This window comes from Prenolepis imparis, unplaced genomic scaffold, assembly GCF_030444845.1.
Source record: "Prenolepis imparis isolate NDT839.2.m4 unplaced genomic scaffold, iyPreImpa1.0 SCAF_9, whole genome shotgun sequence".
In the NCBI taxonomy this organism is placed as follows: domain Eukaryota; kingdom Metazoa; phylum Arthropoda; class Insecta; order Hymenoptera; family Formicidae; genus Prenolepis; species Prenolepis imparis.
The window spans coordinates 14,454,458-14,476,771 of record NW_028141167.1 but is presented as its reverse complement, the minus strand read 5'-3'; the positions used below and the strand labels follow the sequence as shown (position 1 = coordinate 14,476,771).

Sequence of the window (22,314 nt, the reverse complement as noted above, 5' to 3'; positions counted from 1 at the left end):
AGCAGTGGTATCAACGCAGAGTACTATCGCCTTCGTCGTCGGACCGTCCTGAAAATACGGAAACGTTGCCGTGTGTCTCTGGGGAATCGCAGTCTCGCAGCGAGTTTCGTAGTCGATCATAGAAAAAGCACACGGGACTATTGTGCCCGGGCAAATTCGCCTCGTTGGATCACGTTTTAAGCGTTCTGTCGAAAAGTTATATCCGTTCAACGCAGACATCCTCTGTAGATATTCCTGTATATCAATCAGACAGGAGAATGTCTCGCAGATTTTGAGCCCCAGATTGATTTGACATAGTAAACGTTACGATTGACAATGGAAAACGTTAGAAAAGACATTAAGCATTAGATTAGGTTAGGTATAAACATTATATTTGTTAACTGTGATGTTCTAAAAAACGAATATCGACCTAGAAAATCCGAAAAATGATATTAAGCCTATATATTGATTACTTCTAAAGCATCCCGTTTTCCTTATAAATAATTTTTTATACAAGATAATATTTGATCATAAATATTCAAATATTATTGCTGTGTGTATAGCTATTTTGATATGACATCAGCGAGGATCTGCGATTCTTATCGAATCATGGAGACCAGACGAGAAGTCAAACTTTCGCGATCCTTTAATGCGCTTTTTAAAGGTCGTATTGAAATAGTTGGACAGAACGTACTCTCTCTCTCTCTCCAGGGTTGCGTTCGGAAACGTCACTGAGTGCATTCCCTCTCTTTCTATATCATTTCTCTCTCAGTGATATAGAAAGAGAGGGAATGCACTCGGGTGACGTTTCCGAACGCAGCCCAGTAATTCAATCGATTTGAAAAAGTATCGGTTGAAAGTTTTACGTGAAAAGGACCAAAGTTCTGCAAAAATTGCGTTTCGGCCACTCCGTCGAGAGTTCTCGCTTTTATCGACTCTATTCAAGAAAGTAAAAAAAAAAGAGAAAAAGAATACAAAATCTTGCTGTGCTCATAAATTGCTTTTCGACTTTACCGGGGACTTCTTTTTTTATATTAATATCCGAGAAAAGGAACATTGCACGCGAAAGAATTGCGAAACTCGGAAGAACTTGCGTACGGTATATTACGCTGATATTTCCATAACCATATCACATAACCATACACATAAAAGATGGAGCGAATAAAAAGATAAGATACTTTTCTCCCAGACTTGCCAGATATTTTAGTATAAAGTTTGCAGTAAGTATGTAAAGTTCTCCCAAGCGTTCCGCTTAAGGGATTCATTATACTATTGTAAAAATAATAAATATCAGCTCGCCTGTAACTCTGTGAAGTGTGATTGTCAGACAGTTATACACATTATACATTTTTGCGATAAACGATGTGAAAAATTTCCTAAAGGCTGTGCAATCAATATTCACAAGAAAAATTCTGCTTTAAGAAAATAGCAAGTAAACAGCAGCATGTCTGTCTTTATCGCCCTATTTAAGATTTCTGATTTTTTCGTATAACTCTTTGATCATAATTAATTTTTTCCTTAAAAATAAATTCTTTCTTCTTACTTTATTAAATCAACGAAACAAATAACAAGTTTTTAAAAATTCTCATGATCAAATATACATATAACTGTAAAGAAAAATATAAACTTAGAAAATTATAGATAAAAATATTTTCTATACGATATCTGCGGAATAAAAGAAAATTTTTTGTCAGAAAAAAATTAGAATATAACATTCTTCTTTAATAAATCGTGTTTTTATAGTGGATTTAAAATGCTTAGCGTTTTAATCCTGTTAAACACTAAAATTAGTGTTTAACAGGATTTTTTTTAATTTTTGAAATATTAATATATTTTTTTCTATCAGAATGTTGGTTCACAATTTTTAATTTGAAACATTAACATTATTTCAACAATATGTATAAAATTATACACCTACCTAGAGGAGACTAGGAAATGGTCACCTTAAGGAAAAAATGCTGCAGTTTCTATATTAATTTTGCTTTTTCTGTCAAACTTTGCAAAATTGAAAAGACATTTTCTTCCTCTTTTTAGTAGAATAATTATAAATTATTTATTAGTTGAAATTTTTTTGCAGTCAAAAATTTTCTATTTGCCTCTATAGTGACCATGCATTTTACCTCAGGGACTGGGGTAAAATGATCCCTCAAAAATATTTTTGATACAGGTAATAGTTTTGATTAAATAATTATATTTATAATTTGAATTTATGTAACAAAAATGTATTTTAAGCATTTTTTTTATCAAATAGTGCATTATTAACTTGATGTTGCAAAAAAAATTAACAAAATACAGCACTGAAATTTTAATTGGATTTCAACTTTATTGTGATTTTATGCGAGAATGATTTCTAGGCATTTTTGTACTATATCTGCAACAAAAACGCAGAATAATGCATTTAAAAATTTTTGGGACAGAGTGATTTCCTAAAAAGGAACAAGGACCGTTTTACCCCGACCGTTCCATTTTTATAAAAAAAGGCTACGGAAAGACTGCCATCATGTGGACTTTCTATACTCATTAAAATATGTAGTATAAAACTGGGTCTTACTAGCATAATAACTTTATACAGGGTGTCCGGTAATAGTCGCATCAACCGTCGTGTGCAGGTAGAGCTAGTTAAACCGAGTAGAAAAGTCCTCTATCATTTTGCGATATTCTCAATAATAAGAGAGAAATAAATTAAAAAAAATCAGCCAATTCGCGTGATGATAAGCGTGCGGCGAAAAGAGACAGCCCACTCGGGGGTCCAGAGTTAGCGCTACTCGTATGGAGTTACTGTCTTTTGTAAAGCGCTCCTCCCCGCTTCATCGCGCGCTTAGCAACCGTGTAACATTATACTGTTTCTTTTCGCCGCATGCTTAGTAACGACATAAAACTGGGCTGTCTCTTCTCGCCGTCGTCACGCGAATTGGCCGATCTTTATTAATTAATATCTCTCTTATTATTGAGAATATCGCAAAATGGTAGAGGACTTTTCTACTCGGTTTAACTAGCTCTACCTGCACACGACGGTTGATGCGACTATTACCGGACACCCTATAACATCTCTCTTAATCACTGGATGTATAAAACAGAAAGTTTATCTTATATCAGATCTCTAAAAAATCGAATTTTTTTTTATCTAATTGCTAAACATATCCAATCACTTCAGCAAATATACACATGATGGCAGGACAGAGATAGAAGTAATATAAAATTCTACATGCAGATAACAACACTAATCGAAGAGATAAGTACAGGATACCATTTTATTCCAGGGGACCATTATAGACGGGTTTCCTCTATATAATATTCAAGTTTAAACAAAAGACAGAAATTTTTTCTCGCATTTTGCAAGTCGCCTTCTCTGTTATTTGTATAATGTTATTTATGAGAAAGAAATTGCAAACTATTTCCTACGTTTGCAACAATAATCTTGAATTTCCAAGCCCTCTCTGTACTTAAATGACGCAATTAACGAAATAGACTTTTTTTTAGTCTCGTATCGAATAAAAAAGTCCGGTACGGTCGGTTTTTGGAATTATTTACAATTTTCGATCTCTCTTCTTCGTGCCTCACAAGACGCGCAAGTAAAGTGCCCGCGCGACTGTTCGATATCCGGAAGTGGTCGCAATGCAAAATATGCACGCATGCAGGCGAATATATGCATGAGAATAGACTCGGTTTATTCAAGAATGCCGGTTATGTTCGGCGCCGTTTCAAAGTCCTCAGGAGAATCTCGAGGCACACATTCTTAGACTTCTCACATCTCACATTACATCATATATGAAATAAAATATATGAATTAAAATAATGATGAAAATTTTGAAAATATTTCTATATGTTAAATTAGAGAGTATTATAAAGTATATTTCTATATATTAAATTAAAGAGTATTACAGAGTATTACAGAGTATTAGAGAATATTAGAGAGTATTAAAAAATATTAATAATATTCGAGAGTATTAGAGAGTATTAAAAAATATTTTAGAGTATTAGATAGTGTTATATAAAGTATTATATAAAGTATTCTATATATAAAATACTAGAAAGTATTAGAATTACTCTTTAATATGTATTCTGTATATAGAATATTAGAAAGTATTAGAAAGTATTAGAGTATTTTTCAAAAAACTAAAATCTTTCAGAAGATCGCATATTTTAACGAAAATCAGATTAAAATTTATTAAAATATTTTAATTTTATTTTTTTAAATAATTAATAGTTCTTATTAATTTGAAAAAAATATTAATTCTTACAAATTGCGATATATCTAATAAATATATAAAATTCAGATTGATTAACTTATAAATTCGACAAAATGTAGCGTTTAATTAAATGTCTATTAATTTCGATTTTATTATGTTCTTTTTCATGTATTTTTAATCAGTAAATATTGTCTCAGATCACACAATATCTTTGTAAGCATTATTCGCAGTTAAAACGGTCCCGGTGTTGAATTTTCCGAAAAAAAGAGAGGTGAGAAAGACGAGAGCAGAAGAGAACATACATGCGCGGCAAAAATATGAGTGAGTGACGACACGAAAAGCAGGCGCCAATAAAAGGTATCGACGTATGCTCCATAGCCATCAACATCGCAGAACGAAAATTCATTCCATCGTCTCTGACAACGGAAGGAGAGATCCCGATATCGGAACTTGTCTGTCGAACGAATATTATCGAATAACAGCTACAAGTATTATAAATATAATGATAAACCGAATCGTTAGAGAAACTCGTTAGAATTTCGACTCGAATTAATGAATTAATTTGCGTTTTAATAATTCTTTTTTCTGCAACACACAAATTGCAAAAAAAAAGTATATATGCATATTGGAAATTAAAAACGAAGAATTTGAACTGAAATATATAGGTAGAAATCATATAATTGAAATATATTTTGATCATAATAAGAAACATTTTGCATTTTTATCACATATTTTTATATAATATTTTTCATCACAATTATAATCGATTATATTATATCGATTATCTTCTTTATCTTATCGAGTTCGTATGATTAAAATCGCCACAAACTATACTAAAAAAATTGTCTCAAAGAGACCTGTATACTATAATATAGAATCATTCTTAACAGACAGTTTTAAGTGTTTCTAGAACATTTTCTAAAACTAAGAAGATATTATTTGTTGAAAACAAACGGTTGTACGTTTTTTTATATGCAAACCATTTATTTGGTCATATTGTTGCAGCAATGTATATGATTATATAGTGTTACAATTTATAGTGCTATGCAATGTTTGTCATTGAATGATTTTAGTTTATTATAATAGAAGAATGAGTGAAGTTAATAAGTAGATCAATTAAAGAAAACTCAAACGACTTAAGAGAAGTAAGTAACGTGTAACATAATCTAATTTTATCGTTGAGAACTCAAATCTCATGCTTCAAGCTTGGCCTATATGTACTACTATATCTTTGCTTTCTTTATGGTCTTTTTTTTCTTTGTGCTCTAAAATAATGTACTTTTGTAATAAAAATAAGTCCCATTTTATCTACAATTTTTTAAATTATAGGAATATTTAATACTAATGTTTATAGGATTCACTCCCATCTTAAGGTAAGAGAATCCTTTTGGCGTCTATTTTACAACAAAGTATTCTAAAAGTAAATGGGAGATTCTTAAAACGAGAATACAATTTTTTCAGTGTAAATATAAAATATAAAAAGTAGACAAGAGTTATATTACTGCATAGATAAGAAAGTTTGCAAAGCTAATAGTCTGAATGTAGTAATAGTATGGTTATAATGAGTACTACTACAGTCTCTGATGACAGCTAGATCATAGTGATCCATTCTTGTACCATAGTGATCCACTCTTGTAATTAGCTAAATGTTTGCATCCAGCCTAACATCAGGCTTATTAAATCCATCATCCTTGCTCTTTCTAGATCCGGAAGACACTATTTGTTCCCAGATTTGAATGTAAATCATATATAGAATTTTTCTCAATTTTACAACATCGCTTTTCAGAGTATTCGTGAGAACTGTTATTATTACGTTTGATGTGCTAATTACTCGATAATAAATGTTTCATTATTACTCAGATAGTCTTTTACATGCTTGCTATTAACTACCGAATCTCCCTTTCTTCAACTTTGTGGTATTCTCGGAATTCGCATGATATTAAAAGTATTTGCAGAATCCCAGAACTTCTCGAGGAAGTAAAATAAATTAATTAAAGTAAATTATTTCTACATTTTCAATTAGAATGTTCTAAATTAGAAATATATGATACTTTAGACAACACAGAATGTCCAATGGACGTCCAGTTTTGGTTTTCATTTAGTCCAAACGTCCACGAATATAATATGAACGTTTTAAGAATATCCATTATTCAAAGTATATAATATTTAGACGTTTTAAAAACGTTCATTTTACGTACCCATACAGCACAGAATATTTCATTTACATTGCAGCAATATTATAATCTTACAAGTTGCAACATAATATTGGAGGGACATTATAAGAATATGTAACTGTAATATTTTATGAGAAATATTACTGCAACATTCTAAAAATATTATAAAGAACAGTATTCATTAATCATTAAGGCCGTATTATGAGCTCACATCTATCTCTAGATGTACCTCTAAAGTTAGAGGCGCAGATAAATGTACATCTAAAATCAATCATATATTTATCGCACATTTAGAGCTTACATCTATCTCTTAGATGTGTCTCTAAAGTTAGAGATGCAGATAAACTGACTTTAGTCGTACATTCATCTGCGTCTCTAACTTTAGAGGCACGCATCTATCTCTTAGATGTGCCTCTAAAGTTAGAGGCGCAAATAAATGTACCTAAGGGCATATTTATCGAGAGTAGCATAAATGTGGTACAAAATAGGTTTTTTAGGCGATTTCCTCTAGATGCGCCGCTAAATGTGCGCTCATAATACCGCCACATTTATCGTGACACGTTTAGAGACACATCTAGAGATAGATGTGCGCTCATAATATCGTCACATTTATCGTGACACGTTTAGAGACACATCTAGAGATAGATGTGCGCTCATAATATCGCCACATTTATCGTGGTACATTTAGAGGTACATCTAGAGATAGATGTGAGCTCATAATACGGGCCTAATTCTTTTATTTATCACTATGTGACTCGCTATCTTTCTCGTATTTAAGATTTGTTATGAGAATTATATATAAAGCTTGCAAAATTCGAGCAAACTTTCAGATAAAATTTTTGTTTGTTTTGAGGTCCTGAATTCATATTTTAAGTTTGGCCATTTAACCCGAAAACACCCTGTAGATATCTGAGGCTCTAATATGGATATTATAAATACGTATAAAACGTTCAATATGTATATTTTTAATACGTTTTTAAAACGTCATTGTGCAGTCTGGGAATCTTTAGAGGATTCCTTTTTTACATAAGAGGACTTTTTGGCCTATTTTAGAATAGAGTATTCTAAAAATAAATGGGGAAATTCTTAAAATAAGAATACAATTTTTTTGCAGTGTGCAGCAGACATCAAGTCGAAGTAATTCAAATTTTCATGACCTCGCAGATGGGCGAATTTCTTTCTTTTACTCATGTATGAAAACATGATGATCCATTATCAGAAAAAATCGCATCCTCGACGCACAGTGGCTCATAAGCTAAAAGGACTGTGAGGCAGCGAAAAGGGAGGACGAAGAGAGGAGAGTGCAATAACGTCGGCGCGTTAATGCTCGTGGAAATAATGTATCGGCCGTGGTAGAGTAAATTTCAGCTACTACTACCTGATCGATGTGGCGTAAATATGCGAAGAGGAAGTGGCGGTTCGCGTATACGTGTACAGAGAGAGTGGCGTGCGTGTGCGTGTGTGTGTATCTTAATATGCGTGCAACATGCGCGAGTACTATGCGACCGATGCGGGGTGAGGGAAGGGATGCTGCAGGGATGCGTGGTGTAATGGCCTGCTACCGAGGGTGCATTAAGGCGGTTTATGCACGCGAGAGATGGATACCGGGGTTACTTTTAACCCGCCTCGAATGCCGTTCGCATTGAATACAGTGGCGAAATGGTCCGGCAGGGAGAGTCCGATAATCGACGCCCGGCATTGAAAGGCGAAGGAGGAATTTCTAACTCTCTCTCGAGTTTTAATGCCAGATTAATTACAAGATCAAGAAACTCTTCTCTCTCTCCCTCTTTCGGTTCTAAAATAAAATGACAAGGCGTTAGATTTTCTCGCAATATCTGACTAATATTTGATGATGATAAAAGATTCGTAGATATCCTTACTTTTAATGTAAAGGAGGAAGTCAACAACACTACATTTTAAAGAACTCATAATAAATATTAGATGATAAACTGTAATTTTTTTTTACTGTTGAAGCATGATATATAGACAATAATTGATGCTATTAATCAGGTCTATTTTTCCATCATAATCATATGAATATAATTCATAAAAATAATTCCGTTTAACAATATGTCTATAAAGGTGCAATTTTCACGTTCATATAGCTATCTGACGGAGGCATTGTACTTTCGAATTGCTCCCGTTCTATATTCATGAGATTTCCTCATCTGTTTCCTAAGCCAAGCCATTCTATACAGCTTCATGGAAAATATTCGCAATCACCCTCAAGTGATCAAGTCAGTAAACGTTATCCTACAAGTTGTCGAGCTCAATTTTCGATATTCGTAGATATAAAAGGGAATATACTATTGTGAAATTTACACTTCTCTCTCTCCTCTCTCTCTCTCTCCCTCTCTCTCATCTCTCTCTGTCTCGAAATTACACATCTTTCCTGTCATCCACTCTCGCGTAATTAAAAGAACCGGATATTATCTAACACATTTTTAAATGGTTATTCCAATTTTTCTGCAATGCACGAGAGCAATGCGAGAGAAATTTACAACGTTTACAGCGAAAATACATTATTATTCACAATTAATTCGCCCGTATTTTCGTGCAAATTCGCGCGAGCGGACACATACACACATATATACACATGCAAGCATAGAAATGCGTTTGTGCCAATCGATTGCCGAGTTTCAGAACGCACATTCATTGTCGATACAATTACGAATGAGCGCAATATACGGTTTCAAAGGTGGATATCGGATTTCAAAGTGACGTTTCTATGCAACGTATGCAGATAATACAACAAATGATAACGCGTTAATTAATGCACGCCTTTTGACGCAAAGAAAGAGCGAACTGGAATGAAGAACGAGGGGTTGATAGAGGGGAAAGTATCGTTGCTATTAAAACTTGTAATTAACGTATGGTAATTGCAATTCGATCGATTGCACCGCCGTTTGGCACTTGTTTTTTGTGTCCGATGCGATTCGTGCAAAATGGAGGGAAAAAAGGGCTTTTGCGGGCGAGCAAAGTTCGACGAAGCTGCCAATGTTGGGAGAAAATCACTAGGATGGGGTGGATGGGGGTGGAAGAGTCTTTCTATTAAATCGTTAAAGCGCCTTTGTTGCGAGCGACGGGCACAATGGACAAAACACGGATAAGGGACGATGAATGGCAGAGATGTCATTTGCAGAGAGAGCGATGATGCACTCTCACGGTAGGTGCATTAAGGCGGTTTATGCACGCGAAGCGAGAGGAGCATCTATTCTCACGGGCCCGTGCAACCGCGACGGGTAATAAAGATAGTAAAACGCATTTAAATCAATAATCAAGTTAGACGCACCAAGAGAGACGCTTACGATAAGTCGACTTTTCTCTACAAAGACAAGTTATCCTCCAGTGGAACTTGTGTATGTGTAAAGGAAATGATTTTTTTATTATACTGATAATATATCATTTTTAAATAATATCAAAATAATCAAATAATTATAGTTATATATTTTAATAATTAGTATATTATTTGATATCTCTTACCATAACTCTAATATTTTACTGTCAATATTAAAAATTTTTTCTATTGTCTTAAAAATTTTTAGTCTTAATAATAACAGGTTTTAAAAGAAAATCTCGTTGTTATTTAAGGCGATATAATAATTATAGCATAATAATTATGATATATATTTTGATGATTATGTGTTCCTACCATAATTTCGATATATCTTATTGTTAATCTTAAAGTTTTTTAATTTCCTTTTTAAATTATCCTTTTTTCTTAACAATAATAAGTTTTAAAAGAAAATCTCATTGTAATTTATGACTAAAACTCGAAGAAATACATACACAAAAACAATGAGAATAATGTTCGGGTGAAAGATATTTAAGACGCAATTAGGTCTCTGGAGTTTTCCAAAAATAAAGAAAGTTGGTGTGTGATTTCCAGAGGAAAAGTTTAACTGGAAATATATATTTCTTTTCTGATCTATTTTTAATACAAGTTTCCACAGATACTGCTATATTTCAATTTTTAAATTAAAACAATATTCTTTTCTTTTTTCCTATAATTTATATCTTTATTTAAATAAGAGCGAGCGAGTGAACGAGAGAGAGAGAGAGAGAGAGAGAGAGAGAGAGAGAGAGAGAGAGAGAGAGAAAGGTAATAAATATTCTATGATAAAATGTAAAATATTCGAAAAAATCCAACATTAATTATCTCTACTAGAATGGAACTTTTCTTTTATCTGCATTAGTTATGAATAGAAGAATTTTTATATTGCTACATTATATTACTACATTATATTGCTATATTGTTATATTATATTGCTACATTGCTATATTACTTATGTTGCTATATTGTTGTATTATATATATGTATATACTCTAGTGATTATAAAAATTGCAATTTGCAATGTATAATACAATTGCATATTTTTTAAAAATAACTATATGTTTTTTTGCATTAATTAATTATTTCATTATTCTATGCAGAAAATTATTAGGTAACATTATCAAAAAATGAGTATATTACGAAATATTTATTTGTCAAAATGTTGTCAAAATGAAGCATAAAATATCTCGTAAATTATTTATTTTTTGACTATTCAATTCTAACAATTTTTTACGCCAAATATTACGAGGAATCAATTTATCGAAGAAAATTATGATGGTTTCGTTTAAGAAAGTAATGATGACCTCAAAATCTCAGAAATGCCTTCACCTACAGAAAAATTATTATTATGGCTCTCTTGATACTGTATAATTTTCATAATTGTAATATTTTCGTATCTCTAAAAATAATAGAGATATTCCAGGTGGACAAAGTTACTGCTCCATCCTGTACATATATATGTATATATTATAATATAGACTATAGCAATATAATCTTTAACAAAAAATGACTAAGCTAGCTTTAAATAACCCGCACTGACGCAATGCAGCTTTAAGTTCCTGGCAGTTGTAAGGTAAAAGAGATAGAAGCGTACTGTTTTAATAAATTTCAAATTTCAAATGCGAATGCACGTCCGCGCACGACGAGCGGATGAATTATCTTCGGAAGCTTATCAAACATGACGAGTTTACGTCGAATTCGTATGCATAAATCACTACACACGTCACACTAAAGAATTATCGCCGCCTCCTTCGCTGAACAATAAATCACACAGAAGAAAACGTTATCATGAGCACGTATGCATCGTATGCATATACGTATATGTATACATATATGTATATGTATATACGCGCGTATTTCCAGAGCATAAAGATTCACTCCGATTTAGCTCCCGGGGCTTATTTTAATTTATATCGGCGTGAATTAAAGGATTACGTAATAAACTCGTTGAATTATGGAATCGTGTATGACCGTTTCGATATATCGATCCGTTGCCGGTGCTGGTAACGTTCGCATTGAATGTTTGAACGCGTGACCCTACGCAATCCTTCGCTCGCATTTGGCTCGAATTAACCCCATTTTTTTGTATTGAATTTTTACTCATTAAGAGAAATATTTAATTATTTTTATCTTTAAATATATATTTTTTTAATTTTATTTAATTTGTATTTATATTTATATATAGTTTTATCTCTTAGTATTTTCAATATTATTATTTATTATCTTTATACCTTAATTCTTTTTTACGATTTATGTCTATATAGCTATTATAGATTTTTTACACAGAATATTTTTGGGTACGTGTAAACTGACTTTCAAAGATGTTAACTGACTTAAAGCATAATTTACAGAGCATGTTCATGGATTGGGGTAAATAAAATTGCATGATCTTAAGATAACATATTTACATATGAGGGATAAAAAATAAGATATGTCTGCGATATGTAATGGAAAAAGCGAATTTAAATGCGAAATGAGTTTTCTATCAAGAGAGCTTTGCTCTCTTTCTCAAGAATGGGTATAAATTGAAAACAAATTAAATTCTCGAAATTGCGAGTTGCGTCTGTATGTAATTAATGTAAAGCGTAATCCCAGAGAGTTATGTAAACATAAATCTCTACAGGAATGATTGTTATTGTGTAATTAATTTCTCAAGAATGTAGCAAAATATGTTTTTTTTTAATTTTTAATTTACACGTCAGATAATCAATTAACTAATAACTTGTAAATTCCCTTTGATATCTTTCATTGTGTATATTTATTTCAATCCATTTCATCTGCACAAGCTCTTGTTGATGTGAATTTGAAAAGTCAACAAAAAAACTTTTACAATATAAATTACACGAAAAATACATTTCCTTTCATAACATTTATTGTAAAGCTGGAATATAACGAATTAAAATATTTATTACTATAAAAATTGTAAATGCATTTCTATTGTTTATTTACGATTATGAATTTGTTTATGCATTATTTATTAAAATAATTACAATACTCTTTTGTAAAATATAATATTATATTGAACAAATGAATCGTGAAATTTTTCTCTTCAAATGTTAGTGTGTTTTGCAATTACAAAAATTATATTGTAATTTTAACTATAATATTTTCTCCGTGCACACTTTTAATTAATATTTTGATTTAAATATTTTTTGTAACATTTTCAATTCAAACAGTTTAATATAATTAAGCTTCAAAAGTTAAATTAGAAATTCAAATTTATTTTATTTTTCCTTAGAAATTGAGCTTAATATAGAAATATTAAATGACTCTGTCACAGATAGTGTTCCAGTTTTCCTCAAAATTTTTTTCAAAAGAAAATCAACCATAAATTCATTGGGGAATACATTATAAAAATTAGGATGAAGACTTTTGGGATATTTTCAATAAATTATTATTATTAAATGTTGCAGCTTTATCTACTCCTTTATTTTGTCAATCCTTTATAACTCCAAATAATCCCAGAGCATTTTTGTTAAGCAAGTATCAATTCAAAATTAATCCAGATTAATCCTCGCCTGTGAAAAGAGAATTTTATCAGCTCGCCAAATACAAACGCTTTTTATCAAATCATGAAATTAGGTCGCAAACTCATGTATAAACGTGCTTTCGTGGTGTACTCCCGGCATCAGCGTAGCGATGTTACACGCGACGTATAAAAAACGCGACATACGCGCATCCCTTTTTACACGGTCCCCAATTGAAACACGTTAGTTATGCGCGCGCATGTAATACGTGTAATACATGGAATTCGCCCCGGGTCCTCTTTCGCGAGCAACAAAACGCGCGTCGCGTAATTCCGCATGAGACCTATATTTTATTAGGTTAGGGTTAGGTTAGGTTAGGTTAGGTTAGAGTTAGGTTATCTATATTTTAATAAACTACTCGTTTGACATATCTATGCGCTTTTTAAAAAATTCTCTCTCTTTCTCTTTCTCTCTCCCTCTCTCTCGCTTTTCCCTTTTGTCTATCTACCCCGAGGATGTAACATTGATCCGTACCGTCTAGTCTATTCTGGGCGAATCTCTCATCCGTTTGCGCGCGCGCCTCTCTTTTAATCTGTGAGACGAATCCTCTCGCCAGGTATTAATAAATATCCTATATCGCGGACACTTTTTCATTGAATTTCGTTGATTCACGCGTTAACTAATCCGTCGTTAATTACGCGTACGTGCAGAATTTTTAAAGAACGTAATAAAGGGAGAGAAGTTTGGATAATTTGTGGAGAAATTCTCTATATATTTAATTAGCGCGAAATACATAATACTATAATATAATGTTCCATTATGCTGCTATCATATTTCCGTGCTAGAATTTATAGCAACATGGATATTCTTATCCTAATACTTGCTAAGGGTACTCAAAAAAGGTGCTTTATTTAGAGCGTTGTGTATGAGAAAGGTTAGAGCTTTCCATAAACGTTCACCTTTTTTTGTATATAATATGTCCATATCTTTGAATGATTTAATGTTTAAAAAAAAATATTTATGTGATTTATATCTTTAAAAATTTTAATGAAAAATATATTTATAAGTAACTAAAAAGTAAGTATAGATATTTCTAAAAACATAGTTGAGTTGTATAAATATAGTATTATATTTAACTATTATTATGTCTAATTTCATCCATTTTGTGTTAATCATGAAGCAACATTCGATAGATTTACACTTAGGTTTCAATGTAATTTCTCGACCTACTCATATTACACCTCTTGAGATTCGTAGAAACTTTTCGCAGTAAGATTCAACGGAAGCGGATGCGGATGAATCTAGCGAAACAAAGGGAAACGGAAACTCGCGAGAAAAGAGAGAGGGAGAGAAAGTTTCTTATAGAACGGACAATGAAAAAGAGCTACGAGGACATTCTTTTTTTGAATGACTGATTAAAAAGTTTTGTAAGTTATTAAAGTGCATCCGTGTAATGTTGAAAGGTCAATCAATTTATCGCGAATTCTTCGTTTTGACATCCCTTCTGCGATTTATTTGTCACTTGTTGGATCTCATGACAATTGCGGATTTTTGATCAGAACAAGAAAGAAAATTGTCGCTTTTAACATCATTGTATTCAATCATTGTTATATAGTGTAAAAGCCTTTCTCGAAAAGATGAGAAAAATATCGGGGTCCTAATACCGGAGAGATTCGATCCTGGGATCTCTTCCCTCTCACAATCAGTACGCAGTCACTCTGCCACTGAGCCACTCAGTGCCTTCCCGTCATTGTGTTCTTTCTGCTTGCTTACATATATTTTCCACAACACTGCATCTCTGATTAAGATCTTTCTTCATCGAAGGGGGTATATTCGCGCGAACAGAAGCGTTTTATCGCGATGGTCGCGAATCGTTGGATGAAAAGAGGATGAGTTTACACGTTTCAAAATTGAAATCAATACGTCGAAATCGTTTCGGATCTTTATTTCCCGGGAGAAGAGTCGCCTGAGAAATTTCCCCTCCTTTCGCAACAAACGGGAGAATTCGATTAATCCGTCGATAAAGTTCTCGAATAAAATGCGCCGCGAGAGACTGTCTGACTTTGCTGTGTTAAATGAAACTGATTTCTACGCGTTTCGTTGTGAATAGAGACAAGATCGCAAAGTTTCAATGCGCAACGTATCTTTGTCGATTGATCTCAAAAGTATTTATTCTGAAGATTAGATAAGATTTTAGTAAAAAGCGTTAAGAAGTCACATTATTAATCGAATTCATTTTTAGAATCCTTTATTTCATTGTTATTTATCTAAAAAAAAAATTAAATCTTTTAATTCGATACATATATAGATATATTCACACAAATAAAAAACAACCTTTTTATCCTTTTATTTGAATTAATCAATTTCGTACAGAAAATAATTAAGACAAGAATTGAAATAAATCAAAAGTGCCGACGCTCGCATATTTCTGGTATCGTGGAAAAGCACATGCGCAGTATAATAAGCGCGAATCACGAGACCGTCAATCGTGGAAAGTGCTGAAAGCGGTTAAAGCAATTAACGCAAGCGAGCGCTACTGCAACCTCTAATTTTTTTCATCGCAAAAAAAAACAGCTAACGGAATCCCTTTCGGACGCCCGAAATTCGATTTCCTTGTGCGAAACCGCATCGTACAGGCCGTAAAATGTTATTTTCGCGTTCGTGCGAATCATTCGCGCGTCTCTGTTCATGGTTGAATTCGCGTTTAATGAAAAAATAGTTGGAATACGCCTGCGAAAAAAAACTATATATCTTGGTAACAGCGATAAACAAAGAATACTTTATGGATTTTACGAGCGTAGAGGAATCGACGCGTGCCGTTACAGCGTGTATAACGTTACTGCGAAGCTGTCAAGCGTGCGAAAAATTCAGTGAATTACAGCGAATTTCAGTGACGCGCGAAATGTGCAACTGACATGTATTTTCGGCATTTTGTCGATATATATGATATTTTTGAGCAAGATTTCTAGAAGCTATATCGTCAGACAGCGTAAATAATGATTAAGCGAAAATAAAATCTACCGCAATAATTCATCAAAAAAATTTCTATGCAAAGCTTATGCATTATATTAAAAAAATTTTTGTTTTTATTGAGTGTATATAATGCATAAAAATATTCTTCTTCAATCTTTGAAAAAAAATATTGTCAATCAATGAAAAATATGATTTCAAATATTATTTCAAAATTTAAAAATTATTTAAAATATTATTTCAAAAAATTTATGTTAAGAGATGTAGCGATATCGCTATTGATCATAATATTTATTATTTACATGCCTATGACAATTTGTATCCAATGAGTCTTCATGAGAAATTAGATCTTTCTTATTACTTTGAATAAATCTTAAAGTAAGCTTTTTATTATTTTAAATAAAAAAAATATTTTATATTGTTTACTAATTGTAAGTTACTAAGTTTCAAAGAGTTTCATATATGATCAGATAGTTTTGTTTTAAGGCAGGAATCACTTTAGAGATTTTTAAAAGATATTTAATTTATAAAGATATTTAATTTTTTTACAAAATATGTTTCTTTTTTTAACAAAATTATGTGTCTTATTTATATATAAGTCGTTCTTCCAATTGTTCTACATATTAAGATAGTAGTTATCATCAAAAAATTATTAATTTACAAGATATTTCTTAATTGATTTTGATAGTATGATAAGATATATGTAATCTTAAAAAATACTCTTTTATTAAAATATTTGTTAAATATTACTAGATTTTTCATAAAATAATAAGAATAGAATTTATTCACAACACGATTTCTTTTTACAAAAATTGCATCTACGAGATGTAATTACATATTGTTTTTTAAATACAATTATCCATTTTTTATGTTAATTAAAAATGATATAATTATATTTATATTAATATCAATTATATAATTCAACTTAATATTTGTTGTATAAAAATATAGTCATTTTGAAAAGTATTTAAAAATTTTTTGTTATAATATATAAAAGTCAAAACAAATTATATAAAATATTTTCTAAACACTTTATTAACTTTTGTATGATTTTACTTTAATACTATATGAAAGATATGAAGAAAAAACATATGATATTGTTTAGAAACATTACTATACTGATCATAATATATCTTTCTCAAAATAAAATAATCAAATAAATAAATTGAAATATTTTTCTATAAAATGTTTACAATTAGAATTTATTTGGGATGGTAAGATATATATGATAACTCACACACACACACACACACACACACACACACACTCTGTATAAATTCAATAATATATTATAAAATTCAATATTATATATAAATAAATTGATTAAATTATTTGTTACTATGTAAATAGTTAGCTATTTTATATTGTACATATCTTACCATCCTTATACATATGCATACATATATGTATATATGTATATATGTATATAGGTAAAGGAAGAGAGAGAGAGAGAGAGAGAGAGAGAGAGAGAGAGAGAGAGAGAGAGAGAGAGAGAGAGAGAGAGAGAGAGAGAGAGAGAGAGAGAGAGAGAGAGAGAGAGAGAAAGAGAGCCAGCTTTCTGCCATTTAGCTACAACTATTGAAGTTAGTTGTTTCTCAATCAACATCAATTTCCGATTGAAACTATTTTAGTTCAACTTCATAAAAGATGCCCAAGTACCCGAATACTCGAAATATTCGAAAAAGCCATTATTGATTATGATCCTGCACAACAATAACCTGGTATTTTGTATGATATTTTTAGTATTTATTTGCGTGCTCGATCCGTTTTTACTGGAGGAAAAATGCAAAAAATAAGGAAATTTTACTTGCTTTAATTCAAATTTATAAGTAGTTCAAACTGAAATTAATATGACAGCACACGGTAGTTTCTACAATAACTCGATATCGCTGAAAATATGACCTTTATTTTTTATTTTAATTTATCCGTGAAACTAAAAGTTTAACATTTTGTATTAAATAATGAGACCATTTAACATTCTAAGAATTGTAAAATTTTAGCACATTTAATTTTAAGGATGATAATATAATCGCTTGAGTGAAATTTTTGTTACACTACAAATTATTTCTACCAAAACGCAATTAATATAACAATACGCACAATACACACGCAATTTCCGATATAATTTTATTTATATGGAAAAGCAAAATACATTTATCCGTATAAAAATAAAGGTAGAAACGAGAGAATTCTCGAAGACGAGATGCATCAACGAACGTTTTCACGAACAATATAATTCATGCAGCCGGCAACTTCTCTTTGAATTGTTATAATAAAGCTAATATAAATGTTGGTGTTAACTTCTGTTTCTCTTAATTATAATATTTTGATAATGTAACATCAAATATACGCTATCAATATCTGTCCGGGTAAACGCGGTCGTTCCAATAGTTAGACCTCAGATCCAATGGGCTGCTTAAACTGGGTTATTGAATTTGCTCCAGTTTTTGACGCATCAAACAGACCATATTCACACGAGCTTATTTTCACCACACGTGCATGTTTTATTCAAACATTTTGGAGCAAGAACAGAGGGCCAACAAAGATCTCACCGAGCGTAAAATCTAAAAGGTGATTCCGTGGGATACGTTCTTTTGGCGGTAAATCACCGGCAAGGCGCCAAAAACATCGACAACGATCGTAAAAGTGTGCGGAAATTCGAGCATGTGGTCCGAAAAAACAATCTTGAGCGTGAAATATATACGCGATATCTATGAAATAAATCGAACTGGGATGGATGCACCAATTAAAAAATATTAATAAATAATTTGAAAAAAAATGTATTTTCGAAATAAGAAGACTGCATATTATCCCTTTTCAACAGATATTCTTAAGTGTTTCTAGAACAGAATCCTCCAAAATTAAGAAGATATTCTTTGTTAATAAACAAATGGTCATATTTTTTTATGACTATTTATTTCACACGTTACATGATCATATTGTTGTAGCAACGTAATGTTTGTCGCTGAATGATATTAATTTATTAGAAGATGGATGAAGTTAATAAATGGCTCGAATAAGAAGACTTGAGCAACTTAAAGAAAGTGTTTGTATAAGTAAATAACGTGTAACATAACTTAATTTAATCGTCCAAGATCTAGATCTCATCATCTCATGCCTCATATTTCATACTCGGTCTATATATATTTGTTTTCTTTATGGTCTTTCTTTGCTTGTGTGTTGTACAATAATGTAGGTTTTTGTTAATGTAAAAATAAATCCCATTTTGTCTACATTTTTATAAATTAGAAATATCTGATATTTAATCTTTAGGAGATTCCCCTCTTAAGGTAAAAGAATCTTTTGACGCCTATTTTAAAACAGAGTTTTATTTTTAAAATTGTATTTTTAAAAAATAAGAAATTCTTAAAATACAATTTTTAAAAATAAAAATACAATTTGTTTCAGTGCAACTTTTAAGTTAATTGGGATAAGTTGTCTTAACTTAACTGAAAGATATGAAATGTTGTGAAGTGTACTTGAGAAATATATGATTAAAAAATAATTATTGTGAAAGAAAAAAAATGATGAAATAATCATTAAACGTAAATGTTCAGTGGTCATCGACTAAAATTATTCCAGTCCTATTGTAATATTTATAAAAATTAAAAAATACAAATTACTATTATTTTACAACAGTAATCTCCCTAACATATTATAAATCAATATAAAAATCTTATTTTTGAGTTCATAAACCGTGAGAAGTACATGATTAGTTTTTGCACAATTTGTTATTAAAAATAAATTTACTTTTTGTTCGATTTATCACGTATATAAGAGGAGAGATGTAATTATTTTTCTCTCTTATCTTTCTCTCGTTTAAACTATATGATGGATGTGGCATAAATCGCGAATGGAGCCAGACGGAATAATAAAAATTATCGAATAGTCATCGCGCGAGACAGTTGATAGAGAAAATTGGGGGCGCAAGCGAACGCTGTGCCTCTGACATTAATTAATCATCCGCAGAGAGTGGTGGAGTTACTCGAGTCTGATGAATTATCGCCACCTGAGGAACCAGCCTCAGCGATATATACGACCCGCCATATCTACCTACGATAATTCTCTTACGCGGGAACGGCCAGGTTCGCTAACGATATTCGTTCGCGCGACGTTATTAATGCGCGCGAAGTGCAAGCGTTTAATTCACGCGCGTATCAAAGCACAGCAGCGACATCTACAGTCGCTTTTTTTCAAAGCGCGAGATTGCACCCTGCGTCTCTTTGCCGGTGTGAGATACGGTTGATTAGTTCGTCTGATAACGAAAAAGAGAGACGAAAACGAGAGCCTCAGAGCTACTGAACACGGAATGTATACTCTTGCACGAGAAGTATGATGACGTCTGATATGAAAGGGTTATTAAGAGACTTGCACTTACTTAAAGCTTTGTGTATTCACGTTTCCGCGTATAACGTGATGATTTGATTCCGAGTCTCATTTAAATAATACGAAGATTACATACATGACGTTATCATAGTTATATGCAACACTAAATTAGGAAATAAAATAATCTTAGTTCTCTCTCTCTCTTTCCCCCTCGCGCGCGCGCTTTTTTAAATCTAATTTTAGAACTTGTTAAGATGGAACAAAAATATAACTTACATGTAACTTGAATTACATGTCATTTTAACATATCAGTTTTAATAAAAAGATATGAAAAGTATATCATGTTAATTTTACAAGCCTTTTTAACTTATTTAGAAAAACAATGTGCATAGACAACGTTAAAAGATAAGATTTTTAGTGGGTAAGTAAATTTCGTGAGTAAATACCATATGTGAGTTAATAAAATTTTATCTACATGTTTGAGAAATATAGCAAACACGCTGAAAAATTTCATTTACGATATTAAGTAGAACAATAGAACTAAAGCATGTAATAATCACAAAATATATATCAGAATTATACGGATTAAAAGTAGACTGCATATATCGATATGTCATAACACTTGCTATCACAATTATTGCCATCGCGAGTACGATTCGTTCCCTATCGCACTTTATAGAAGATAAAAGGAATAAAGATCAAATAATACTCTTAAGCGAAATATGCGGAAAATGTTATAATGAATTGACGTATTACACGATAATTGAAAACGTGATGGACTGCTTTACGAATTCATTATATTACATACGAATATAATGCTTGTTTTATAAAAAAATGCTTGTAAATCAATAATTCTTCAGTTGATACCTTCAGAAGATTTTAGAATAATAGTCGATATACAATTAGTATTATTAACTCATCGTGAAGAAAAGAGAGAATGTAATTTTCAAATAATAAAAACAAAAATAATTATTTTTTTATATAATTTGCACCACTAATATATTGCTTACAATTATCTCTATAGAAAAATATGATATTAATAAAATAGAACTTTATAAACCGATTAAGAAACAGAATCGAAATAAGGATTTTGTGCATTCGATATATTGTTTTTCTCTTCTCAACAGACACGATCACGCTTACATTCATTTTCATCTTTTACTTTAAAGCAGTGCAAGCACATTGATGAGGAAGAATGCAATATGCATGCGATCGAGTATCCTACCGCGAGCAATTTTTCACGTACATTGTTGCCTTCGAAGATCCCGGCCAGCATGATAATCGTCGCCAGCTGAAGAGTGTCACGTGACCAGAGTCGAGTAAATACGATTGTCCGCGTTCGCGTTCCAGAGGAAGGAGCTTTGTCCCTCGAACTTTTCACTCGAAAGTGGTCCGTTTCACGCAGATTGCCGAAAAAAACACCGCGAGAAAACGGAAAGAAGAAAGGTCAACCTTCGGAGGATAAAAGAGGGATGAAACACCGAGGGGGAATGCGTGCTTGCGTCCGATCGTGCGTGAACTTCACTTTTGGAGAACACGCTGGAACACGAATTCGCGAGCAGGTTGACACCTTCAGGGAGGAGATCGCGCGCAGAACTGACACCTCACGCGCGCGGTCCAGCTACCCTCAGCATCCATCGGCGGCGACCGAGAGGGATGAAGCCGAGCACGCGCGAAATTCCGCCCTCCCCCTCTCCTCTCTCTTTCCCCCGCTTACCTCCCCGAGCGAGCTGCAACCACCCCTAACCGCCCCCATTCACCGTCTCTCCCCCCTTCTCTCGTACCACTACGGCTATCCTCTTCTCGGTCAACCTCCGCCGCCAGCACATCACGCTCCCTGTTTCATGCCGAATTCACGCCATCATCCCCGGAAT

The 22,314-nt window shown here is 32.2% G+C and overlaps 1 protein-coding gene across 5 annotated transcripts in view; it reads right to left on the bottom strand.

The window, feature by feature from the left end:
* The window catches only part of LOC145941191 (cell adhesion molecule Dscam2), a 224,625-nt gene extending 202,569 nt beyond the window's left edge, over positions 1-22,056 (bottom strand). For 4 of the 5 annotated variants that reach the window (XM_083047128.1, XM_083047131.1, XM_083047132.1 and 1 more), the window contains exon 1: positions 21,687-22,056. The gene's annotated coding sequence lies outside the window, so the exon portion shown is untranslated. Of the gene's footprint in view, positions 1-21,665 lie in introns of all 5 variants that reach the window. The other variant, XM_083047129.1, reaches the window with a different exon arrangement.
* Between the last annotated feature and the right edge of the window lie 258 nt (positions 22,057-22,314).